We start from the raw sequence: 12,503 nt of genomic DNA on the forward strand, positions 1-12,503 counted from the left end.
ATCTGTTACCCTTCACAATGCTCATGAATCCTGGAAGTCAAAGAGAACATCTTTTTTTTTTTCTTAGTTTAATCATGTAAACCTTTGAGCCCTAGTTTCTTCATCTATAATATCAATATAACATGACATTAACACAATTCAATAACATGCTGTTGCAAGTAGCTTACTAACACAAGAGTAGCACAAAGTAAATTGTGTTTTCCAATTTCCTAGATATTATTTAAAGCTACAGTTTACTAATCATCTTTCTTTTAAAATTTTTATATTTTCCAAGTATATCTCAATACAGGAGAACTTTGAATGTCTGTAGGTCTCACTAATTACTCACTAAACGATACTTGCTCACTTACCTACCAGCAAAAATATATGTATTCTCTGGTTTTGATATTTTGGGGAACTGTGTATTAGCCATATTTTAAATAATTTGTAGCTTTCAGTTTTAATTTTCATGTGCTGCATCTTAGATATATTATTAGCTTGATAATTTTTAAATGAAAGTGACCCCTGGCACATCATAAGATATTTGAGAATAGATATACCAAGCAGAGTTTCAGAAATCATATCATCAATGTAGTTCCTTCAAGTTTGTCATTATTAATTAAATAACCAATAAGTCAACAACACTGTCAAACATAAGCTGCATCCTTGCAAAAGATAAATAAAAGTTCCTGCTTTATAATGCCTAATGGCTATGTTGCTTATTTTAGTAGATAAAGGCAGTCAGAATGGTCTCAAATAAAGTGCACACACAAGAAGTAAGAGCTATCATTGCAGAATATGGAAGGAAAAGCATGCTTCATTCTTGAGAAAGTTCCAATGGAAGAGTTGGGAAATTCCTGAAAAATGCATTACAGAATTTGGTGGTGCCTTACCACTGAGAAAGTGGTACGCAAATATTTCTGCTTCAGAATTTCGCTTTTTTAATATAAGTAAAATGGATAGATTTTGCTCTGCACACAGATTCAAAATGAAAGTGCATAATTCTTAAGCATATCACTTTTATATAAAGTTAAACCTTGAATTGCAACTTATGCTTTTATATTTAGAATTTAGCATACATAGTCTCCATTACGGAGAAGGCAATGGCAACCCACTCCAGTACTCTTGCCTGGAAAATCCCATGGACGGAGGAGCCTGGTAGGCTGCAGTCCATGGGGTCTCGAAGAGTCGGACGTGACTGAGTGACTTCACTTTCACTTTCCACTTTCATGCACTGGAGAAGGCAATGGCAACCCACTCCAGTATTCTTGCCTGGAGAATCCCAGGGACGGGGAAGCCTGGTGGGCTGCTGTCTATGGGGTTGCCCAGAGTCGGACACGACTGAAGCGACTTAGCAGTAACAGCAGTTTCCATTAGACTTCAGCTGTGTTGAGTCCAGGATATAAAACACTAGACGTTAATAGAGAATAGAAATCTTATGTACTATTAATGATTCCTCTAAATCCCTTTAATTTATAGAATTACAAAAAAAAAGATAAATGTCTAATTGTACTATTTTCACAGATGGAACCTCAAAAATATCTAGCAAATGTGAATCTCACTTCAATGATGGAATTTGTTCTTTTGGGATTTTCTGACGTTCCCAATCTCCAAATGTTTCTTTTTGTGATGTTTCTGTTTACCTCTGTAATAACTCTGGTTGGAAAGGGCATCATTATTCTCATAAGCAGGACAGACCAGACTCTCCAGACTCCCATGTACATTTTCCTCAGTAATTTTTCCTTCTTGGAAATCTGTTATGTGTCTGCCACTCTTCCTAGAATGCTCATAAACCTTTGGACTCAGAAAACACATGTTTCTTTCCTTGCTTGTGCAACACAGATGAGTTTTGTCATTATATTTGGAAACACAGAGTGCCTGCTTCTTACAGTGACGGCCTATGACCGCTGCATGCTACATGGCCATTTGTAGCCCCCTGCACTATCCTCTGGTCATGAACCACAAGGTCCATGTGGCTGCCTGCTGGGTCACTGGAGTTCCAACTGAGGTAGGGCAGACGGGCCAGATTTTCTCTCTGTCCTTTTGTAGATCCAACCAAATCAATCACTACTTCTGTGACATCCCCCTAGTACCGAAGCTGACCTGTGGGGACACTTTTCTGGACGAGATGTTGGTCTTTACAGTTGCTGTGCTTTTTGTCATGGTCCCTTTTCTGCTGATTCTTGGCTCCTACAGTAGAATCACCTCCACCATCCTGAAGTTGCCATCGGCAACAGGAAGAGCAAAGGCTTTCTCCACCTGCTCATCTCATGTCATGGTTGTGACTTTATTCTGTGGATCTTCAACCGTTACATATTTATGACCTAAATCCAAAAATTCTGGAAGAATTTGTCTGGAAGAACAGACAAATTTCTCTCACTTTTCTATACCACTATCACCCAGATGTTTAACCCCCTGATATACACGCTGAGAAATAAGGATGTCTTGACAGCCTTGAGAAAACTGCTACCTTCATGTAAAGCATTGGCTGCTTGATTTAAACTCATTTTCTGTTTTCCTATTTAATTTTACCATTGTATAATCAGAAATAGTTTGCTTTTTCCACATGATTAATAGGATATATTACATTCATTCATTCCTGGCCTTATTGTTTTATACCGGATTTTTTAATATCAGGATTATATTATGGTATCTTACTGATAAGAAACTATGTATTTAGGCAATATTGTAATCAGTCTACAAATTTACTGGTGATTTGCAATATTATGAGAAAGTATAGTATCACTTACCTACCTTTTCCCCTAAAACCATAGATATTTTTGTACTTTTCCTGTTCATATAACTATCATGAACTTTTTTTTCCCTTTTCATGATGTCTTTAGATAATACAGATGGTAAAAGTTTGGAGAACAGTTGTTAAATATCTATGTTTTTTTTTACTTTAGACATTTTACCTTTCAATGACTTCAATTTGATCCTTCTGTAAAGATTAAATATAAAACTGCACAATGACCCTTACATTTTTGTAGTGTGGCAATAAATTTTTACCCTCTGCTTCTCTCTGAATTCTTCTCTCAAGATATGTTTTGTTTATGTAGCCAAATCATGCTACTAGCATCTTGATAATTTGTTCACTTAATTTTTACTAATGCAAAAAATATGAAAGCATGTTTGCTGTTCAGAGATATAAGATGTATGGGATTCGATCATTTTCTGCCCATATAGTGTTATCCATTCTCTAAGATCTCTTGCTTTTTTAAAAAATTCTTTTTGTGAAGTACACAATTGAAATTAAAATAAAAATACTTGGGATATTTAGTACATTATTTTCCCAAGTTTTCCTGGTTGTAAAGGATTATACTTGATAAGACAGAATCACTATATTAAACTAAAAAAAATTACTATTAAAAAGATCTTGTATTTCTTCAAATGGAAAGAGTCAAACTACAGACAGTGCACTGGATCATTTTCAGTCAAACTGATTGGGAAATGATGCAATCTGAGGAAGGTTTTTTTTTCTTTTGTATTTTCTTTTTAAATCTGTCTTTCTCTTATTATACTATGTGTTTAAATTATTTTTCATAAGACCATAATTCATCTATCAGCTAGTTCTCTTCTTTGAGCAGGTATCATGTCATCAAAAAAGACATCTAAAAGGCACACAAAGATTACAGTGATCATTTCAGAGGAGATAATGTGCAGATGACAGCAACAGATGACAACTATGGCTATTACAAATTACCCATTGAGAGGACTAAAGGAAGTAAAATATAAAAGTTGGTTTTGTAGCCATTTTGAAGTCCTCTGTTTCAATATTCTGTTGCTGCACAACAAATTATATCCAAAATTCATGGTTTAGAATAATATCATTTGATTGTATCCCATACACTGTCCAGTACTGAGGCAGGGATCAGCTGCATGGTTGTTCTCTTCCGTATAGCATTGACCGTCATCACTAAAGAGAATTCATATGGTGACTGATTCGGTTTTCATGTCTAAAAAGCTTCACATAACTATATCGTGTAGTTACAATGATGCATTACAGAGAAAAAATTCCAGTTTTCACTTAAATTTCATACTCTAGGGGAACAGACTGTTACTAGATAAATAATAAAGTAATTTAGCATAAAAGCATAAAATAAATCCTACAGTAAAATGATCCACATTGAACTTGTAATATTAGAATGGTGTTTGACTTAGGTTGGATGGCATCACTGACTCGATGGACATGGGTTTGGGTAGACTCCGGGAGTTGGTGATGGACAGAGAGCCCTGGCGTGCTGCAATTCATGGGGTCGCAAAGAGTCGGACACGACTGAGCGACTGAACTGAACTGAACTAACTTAAGTTTGGGAAATAAGAAGTTAAAGAATGCTTTCAGTAAGGGATAACACTAAAGTAATTTTTTTTTTTTTAATCTCAACAATAGGGCTAACAAACACAATTAAATTAAAAATGTTGAAACATGTTTTTCTGTAATTTGAGCCAAGGAAAGGGATTTTTCTCTCTTACAGTTTTTTTTTTCCCAACATTTTACTAGAGATACTAGCCTATACAGTGTAAAAAAAAAAAGAGAGAGAAAGAGAATAAAATGTATATGTGAACATTGTAAAGTGTTAGTCGCTCAGTCATGTCTGACTCTTTGCTACCCAGTGGACTGTATCCTGCCAGGCTCCTCTGTCCATGGAATTCTCCAGGCAAGAATACTGGAGTGGGTAGCCATTTCCTTCCCCAGGGGATCTTCCCAACCCAGAAGATCAAGCCTGGTTCTCCCACATTGCAGGCAGATTCTTTACCATCTGAGCCACCAGGGTTTTATTAACCTAATTGTTGGAAGAGGTTATATATGAATATGTGGAAAATATTTAATAATCTATAATGAAGTTATCAGACATAATAAATGAATTCAATATGTGTCCTGGATACAGAGTCAGAAAACACAAATCAATTTATTTCCATATGTGCGTGCATGCTAAGTCACTTCAGTCGTGTCCAACTCTCTACGACCCTATATACTGTAGCCTGCCTGGCTCCTCTGTCCATGGAATTCTACAGGCAAGAATACTGGAGAGGGTTGTCATGCCCACCTCCAGGGGATCCTCCTGATCTAGGGATGGAACCCGCATCTCTTATGTCTCCTACATTGGCAGGCAGATTCATTACCACTAGTGCCACCTGTGAAGCCCTTATTCCCACATCGGAAAGCAAAAATAAGTAGACATTGAAAATCCTATTTAAATAGGAACAAAGATATGAAAATTTAGAAAGCAATGGAAATGAAAACCCTGCAGGAAGTTTATTTAGTAAACTAGAAAATAATTTGAGAGAAATTTAAGATAAGGAACTAAATGGATTGCTATAACATTTTTATGTACTGGAAAACTCAATATGTAAAAGATGTCAATTTTCCCTGATATAATTCAATACAATGATATAGAAATTCCATAAAGTAGGGTAAAATTCCTTTGGTGTATGGGTGGGTGAAGTGGTGTACAGGGGAGTGTGTGTGTGTGACTTAGGCTGATTTTAAATTGTGTATATAAAGACAACCAATTATTACCAAGGCACTCCTGAAGAAAAGTTAAGTGAGAGGATTTACTTCACTGGACAGCATGCCTTACTATAATAGTGCAGAATTCAGACAGTGATTGATAAAGACATCAGTGATATGTGATAGAGAGCCCCACCAGTATCTCCTTCATATACATACACTTAAAAAAAAAAAGATGAAACTAGAAGCAACCAGGGGAAAATACATATCATAATAATGGGACAGATTTTTTGATGCAGATTTCAATTTGGAAACTATTTAGGACAGAAGAACAGATTACATCTTTAAAGAACTGGATAAAACAAGTATCAAACTAGAATGATTTTTCTAATAAAATTATCCCACAAAACAGAAAGTGAACTTTAAAATAACAACATCTACATACAAACTAAAGGGAAAAAATATATTACAAACATATTTCTATATGGGAATGTAAAAGGAAGTTCTTCAAGTAGAAGAAAATAATACAGATCAAAATAATTTGGATCAACACAAAGAATGAACAGATCACAAAATGGAAAATAAGATGACAAAAATGAACATTTTTCATATTTTAAAATGTCCATCAAATAATAAAAAACAGTTGAAAACAAAAAAAGAAGTATCATGGTATTTATAAGTTAAAGAATAAATGTGGTACATATATATGAATAATAGTCATAAGAAAGAAATAATGCCATTTGCAGTGACATGGATGGACCTAGAGAATTTTAAACTGAGTGAAGTGACAGAGAAAGAAAAGTATCACATCATAGCATTTATATATGGGATCTATACAATTGGTACAAATGAATCTCTTTACAAAGCAGAAATAGAATCACACATGTTGCAAACAAATTTAAAGTTACCAAGAGGGAAAGGTGGAAGGGGAGGGGTAAACTGAGGGATTGGGATTGAAATATACAAACTAACTTGTCTAAATAGATAGCTAGTAAGAACCTGTTGTATAAGACAGGAACCTTACTCAATACTCTGTAATAATCTATATGGGAATAGAATTTTAAAAAGAGTCAAAGTATGTGTACGTATCACTGATTCACTTTGCTGTATGGTGGAAGCTAAATAACATTGTAAATCAACTGCATTCCAATAAAAATTAATTAAAAAAGAGTAAGTGTAAGACAATAATACAAAACAAAAGATAAGATTGTAAAAATAGGAATATTTTCAGGATCTTAACATTTTGCATTTAAGTATATAATTTATTTAATGGTAGATTGTATTAGGCAGATATTTATTTTGCAAACTCTACAGTTACAGCTAAAAATTAATAAAGAGCATTGGATAAAAAAGTGGTTCAGTTCAGTCACGTCCGACTCTTTGCGACCCCATGACTGAAGCACGCCAGGCCTCCGTGTTCATTACCAACACCCAGAGTTTACTGAAACTAATGTCCATTTAGTCAGTGATGTCATCCAACCAGCTTGTCCTCTGTCGTCCCTTTCTCCTCTCACCTTCAATCTTTCCCAGCCTCAGGGTCTTTTCAAATGAGTCAGTTCTTTGCATCAAGTGGCCAAAATATTAGAGTTTCAGCTTCAACATTAGTCCTTCCAATGAATATTCAGGACTGATCTTCTTTAGGATGGATTAGTTGGATCTCCTTGCAGTCCAAGGGACCCTCAAGAGCCTTCTTCAATATCACAGTTCAAAAACATCAGTTCTTCAGTGCTCAGCTTTCTTTATAGTCCAGCTCTCACACCCATACATGACTACTGGAAAAACCATAGCTTTGACTAGAGGGACTTTTGTTGGCAAAGTAATGTCTCTGCTTTTTAATGTGTTGTCTAAGTGATACATAAATACTAAAAGTATATTAAAATCACAAAAAGTAAGAAGAAGAAAAATCAATGAAAATATATATGTATGAGAAAATATTGTATAAGAGAAATAAAACATAAACAGCAAGGCAGTGAATTTAAATATAGTCATATTTATAAAACCGCTATTAAAATGTACAGCAATTCAATCAATGTGCAGCATGGTATTGATGTTGTTCAGTGACTAAGTCTTGTCTGACTCTGCAACCCCATAAACTGCAGCACGTCAGGCTTCCCTGTCCTTCACTATCGCCTGGAGTTTGTTCAAACTCATGTCCATTGAGTCAGTGATGCCATCTCATCCTCCATCGTTGTCCCCTTCTCCTTTTGCCAATAAGCTGGCTCTTTGCATGAGGTGACCAAAGTATTGAAGCTTCAGTTTCAGCACCAATCCTCCCAGTGAATATTCAGGGTTGATTTCCTTTAGGATTAACCAGTTTGATTTCCTTCCTGTTCAAGGGACCCTCAAAAGTCTTCTCCAACACTACAGTTTGAAAGCAGCAATTCTTCGGCACTCAGCCTTCTTTATATTCTAACTCTCATATCTATACGTGACTACTGGAAAAACCATAGCTTTAACTATACAGACCTTTGTCAGCAAAGTGATGTCTCTGCTTTTTAATATCCACTCTAGGTTTGTCATAGCTTTTCTTCCAAGAAACAAACGCCTTTTGATTTCATGGCTGCTCACCGTCCACACTGATTTTGGTGCCCAAGGAAATAATATAGAGCATGGTGACTATAGTTAAATAATTTTGCATATTTGAAATTTGCTAAGAGAAATTTTTAAAAATTCACATCACAAGAAAAAAATGCATAACTTTGTGTGGTGATTGATGGATGTTAACATTAGACATTGTGATGACCATTTAAAATATATTTATGTTGTACATCAGAAGTTAATATAATGCTATAAGTCAAGTATATCTCAACCAGTCACTGAATTTTAAAGGTCGTGCTTTATGTTATGTAAATTATGCCTCAGTTCAGTTCAGTTCAGTCGTTCAGTCGTGTCTGACTCTTTGCAACCCCATGAATAGCAGCACGCCAGGCCTCCCTGTCCATCACCAACTCCCGGAGTTTACCCAAACTCATGTCCATCAAGTCGGTGATGCCATCCAGCCACCTCATCCTCTGTCGTCCCCTTCTCCTGCTGCCCACAATCCTTCCCAGCATCAGGGTCGTTTCCAATGAGTCAGCTCTTCGCAAAGGTGGCCAAAGTATTGGAGTTTCAGCTTCAACATCAGTCCTTCCAATGAACACCCAGGACTGATCTCCTTTAGGATGGACTGGTTGGATCTCCTTGCTGTCCAACGGACTCTCAAGAGTCTTCTCCAACACCACAGTTCAAAAGCATCAATTCTTCGGCGCTCAGTTTTCTTCACAGTCCAACTCTCACATCCATGCATGACCACTGGAAAAACCATAGCCTTGACTAGACAGACCTTTGTTGCAAAATAATGTCTCTGCTTTTTAATATGCTATCTAGGTTGGTCATAACTTTCCTTCCAAGGAGTAGGAGTCTTTTAATTTCATGGCTGCAATCACCATCTGCAGTGATTTCGGAAATTATGCCTCAACATTATTGCTAATTTAAGCAACAAAGCCTAATGAAAATAATAATGACATTTTGTTGTTAGGCTCAAATATATCTATTAAACAAGTTAATATGCATAAATATGTACCATACATACTTATTCCTTTATGTGTCATGCTAAGTCATCAGTCTAAAGGTATACATGTTGTAGCATGCTATAACACCCTCTTTTTTTAGTGACCAAAAGTGAGGACTATGGCAGAGTGTGGCTTTATGCTCTTCAAATACACCTGTTTTATTGGCATATAGTGAACATCATTCCCTAACCTTCACAGAACTACATTGGACCAGGTGATTACTTTCTACAGTGACATATGGGTAGAAGTGATGTGTTTATTATGTGTAGAGGCTCTGAATAGTGTATCTGTTTCCTTATGTTCTGTCTGTCTGAAGTCTCACGTTTCTGCATGCTGAAGATCCAGTAGGAAACTACAAAGAAGAAGTAGGAACAGTAGGACTCTTAGATGGAAACACCAGAGTTTTTTCATCACTGACTGCAAACTTGTACTGTAATACGATTGCAAGATGTTTCTCTATTTTGTTACACTGATATATTTGAGGTATTGTCTTAGAGTGTAGATTTGTTTTCAGGTGATGATGATGTTGAATTGAAGAGAGAAACATTCAATTCACTATCCTAACGATAGATTTAAGGATTAGATCAATTTACTCACATGGGTGATGGGTGACAGGCATTCAGTTTGTTCCATCCTGTAAGTAAAACTTAGTTGAAACAAATCATCAGTGTAATTCTCATTTGTAAATAAACATGACACTAAATGACATGGATAAAACATCAATCCTAAAAAAGAGTACATAAGTCCAATTTATGAGGAACATGCTGTAATAAAGGGAAGCAAATTTAAAATACAAAAAAGAAACGCAATTTTATTTTTTTTAATTTTTTAATATTTTTTCTTTCTTTTTAAATTTTTAATGTTTTTTTAAAATTTTAAATTAGTTTATTTATCTATTTTTTAACTTTACAATATTGTATTTGTTTTGCCATACATTGACATGAATCCACCATGGGTGTACATGTTTTCCCCTTCCAGAACCCCCTTCCCACCTCCCTTCCCATCCCATCCCTCTGGGTCATCCCGGTGCACCAGCCCCGAGCACCCTGTATCATGCATCAAATCTGGACTGGCGATTTGTGTCACATATGATAATTTACATGCTCCAATGCCATTCTCCCATTTCATCCCGCCCTCTCCCTCTCCCATAGAGTCCATAATACTGTTCCATTTATCTGTGTCTCTTTTTATGTCTTGCATACAGGGTTATCTTTACCGATTAACTAAATACCATATATATGAGTTAGTATACTGTATTGGTGTTTTTCTTTCTGGCTTACTTCACTCTGTATAATAGGCTCCAGTTTCATCCACCTCATTAGAACTGATTCAAATATATTCTTTTTAATGGCTGCGTAATATTCCATTGTGTATATGTACCACAGCTTCCTTATCCATTCGTCTGCTGATGGGCATCTAGGTTGCTTCCATGTCCTGGCTATTATAAACAGTGCTGCAATGAACATTGGGGTACACGTGTCTCTTTCAAGTCTGCTTTCCTCGGTGTGTATGCCCAGCAGTGGGATTGCTGGGTCATATGGCAGTTCGGTTTCCAGTTTTTTGAGGAATCTCCACACTGCTCTCCATAGTGGTTGTACTAGTTCGCATTCCCACCAACAGTGTAAGAGGGTTCCCTTTTCTCCACACCCTCTCCAGCATTTATTGCTTGTAGTCTTTTGGATAGCAGCCATTCTGACTGGCGTGAAATGGTATCTCATTGTGGTTTTGATTTGCCTTTCTCTGATAATGAGTGATGTTGAGCCTCTTTTCATGTGTTTGTTAGCCATCTGTATGTCTTCTTTGGAGAAGTGTCTGTTTAGTTCTTTGGCCCACGTTTTGATTGGGTCGTTTATTTTTCTGGAATTGAGCTGCAGGAGTTGCTTGTATATTTTTGAGATTGATTGTTTGTCCGTTGCTTCGTTTGCTGGTATTTTCTCCCATTCTGAAGGCTGTCGCTTCACCTTGCTTATAGTTTCCTTTGTTGTGCAAAAGCTTTTAAGTTTAATTAGGTCCCATTTGTTTATTTTTGCTTTTATTTCCAATATTCTGGGAGGTGGGTCATAGAGAATCCTGCTGTGGTTTATATCGGAGAGTGTTTTGCCTATGTTTTCCTGTAGGAGTTTTATAGTTTCTGGTCTTAGGTCACGTTTAGATCTTTAATCCATTTTGAGTTTATTTTTGTGTATGGTGTTAGAAAGTGTTCTAGTTTCATTCTTTTGCAAGTGGTTGACCAGTTTTCCCAGCACCACTTGTTAAAGAGATTGTCTTTTCTCCATTGTATATTCTTGCCTCCTTTGTCAAAGATAAGGTTTCCATAGGTGCATGGAAGAAACACAATTTAAGAAACACGAATAGTGTTTCAAATTGTCAAAGAATCTCTAAACAGAAAGAAAAAATGTGCTTATGAGCAGAAGTGGATATTGGCCTTATAACCTCATTCCTGATAATTTTACCTACATACCTGCCTGGAAGTAGCTGAAATAGAAAAAGCATTTTGACAGGAGAAGTTTGTTTTTTTCCCTGTCTTAAATAATTGTGTTTAAATGTTTGTTTAAAAAAGAAAATGTATTAATTTGAGGATAATTGCTTTACAATGTTGTTTTGGTTCTGCCATACAACAAAGTAAATCAGTCATAGGTGTACATATATCCCCTCTGTCTTTAACCTCCCTTCCACACCCCCTCATCCTCCTCTCCCCAGTGTTGTCACAGAGCATCAGGTTGAGCTCCCTGTTTTACGTATTTAGAAACTTCCCACTAGCTATCTGCTTTACATGTGGTGGTGTGTATGTCTCAATGTTAATCTTTCAGTTTGTCCCACCCTCTCCTTCCCTTGCTGTGTCCACAAGTCTGTTCTCTATGTCTGTGTCTATATTCCTGCCTTGCAAATAGGTTTATCAGTATCATTTTTCTCAAGCACACACACACACACACACACACACACATGCATATATATATATTTATGCACACGTGTGTTAATATAGGATACCTGTCTTTCTCTTTCTGACTTACTTCAGTCTGCATAACAGGCTCTTGGCTATTTTTAAGGTGCCTTTTGTTTTGAATCTACTAGATACCTACACTGATGACCAACTAGATATCCTAACATGAATAACTACCCAGATTTTTGTCAGCAGATACAACATGCTTTAATTTCCACAAAAGTTAATCTAGGAACAGTGTTCCACTTCTGAAAAGGGATCTAATCCTCCCCGCAGTGTATTGGAAAGAACAACCATATCACGTTTGTGTATTAGTAAGTGACACACTTTTCTAAAGATGTGAAAGATGAGATCTGAATGAATTATGGGAATAAAATTAAGGAAGGCAAACTTACAGCAATTGCTAATGGTCTGAAATGCAATAAACTGAAAGCTTTATCTTTTTTTTTTCCAGAAAGTACTATTGATACTAGATAATTGTCATTTTTCCACTATTGATACTATATAATTAAGTGTCATTCCCCCCCGCCCCCAGAGGGGAACCTTTATGCCAAGAAGGAGCTTCAGAGGACAAATCATC

At 36.2% G+C, this 12,503-nt stretch overlaps 1 pseudogene; it reads left to right on the forward strand.

The window, feature by feature from the left end:
* The first annotated feature begins 1,548 nt into the window (after positions 1-1,548).
* Positions 1,549-2,475, forward strand: LOC145515775 (olfactory receptor 10AG1-like; annotated as a pseudogene).
* The last annotated feature ends 10,028 nt before the right edge of the window (positions 2,476-12,503 follow it).

This window comes from Giraffa tippelskirchi, chromosome 1 (assembly GCF_054371585.1).
Source record: "Giraffa tippelskirchi isolate mGirTip1 chromosome 1, T2T-mGirTip1v1.2.pri, whole genome shotgun sequence".
Classification (NCBI taxonomy): Eukaryota; Metazoa; Chordata; class Mammalia; order Artiodactyla; family Giraffidae; genus Giraffa; species Giraffa tippelskirchi.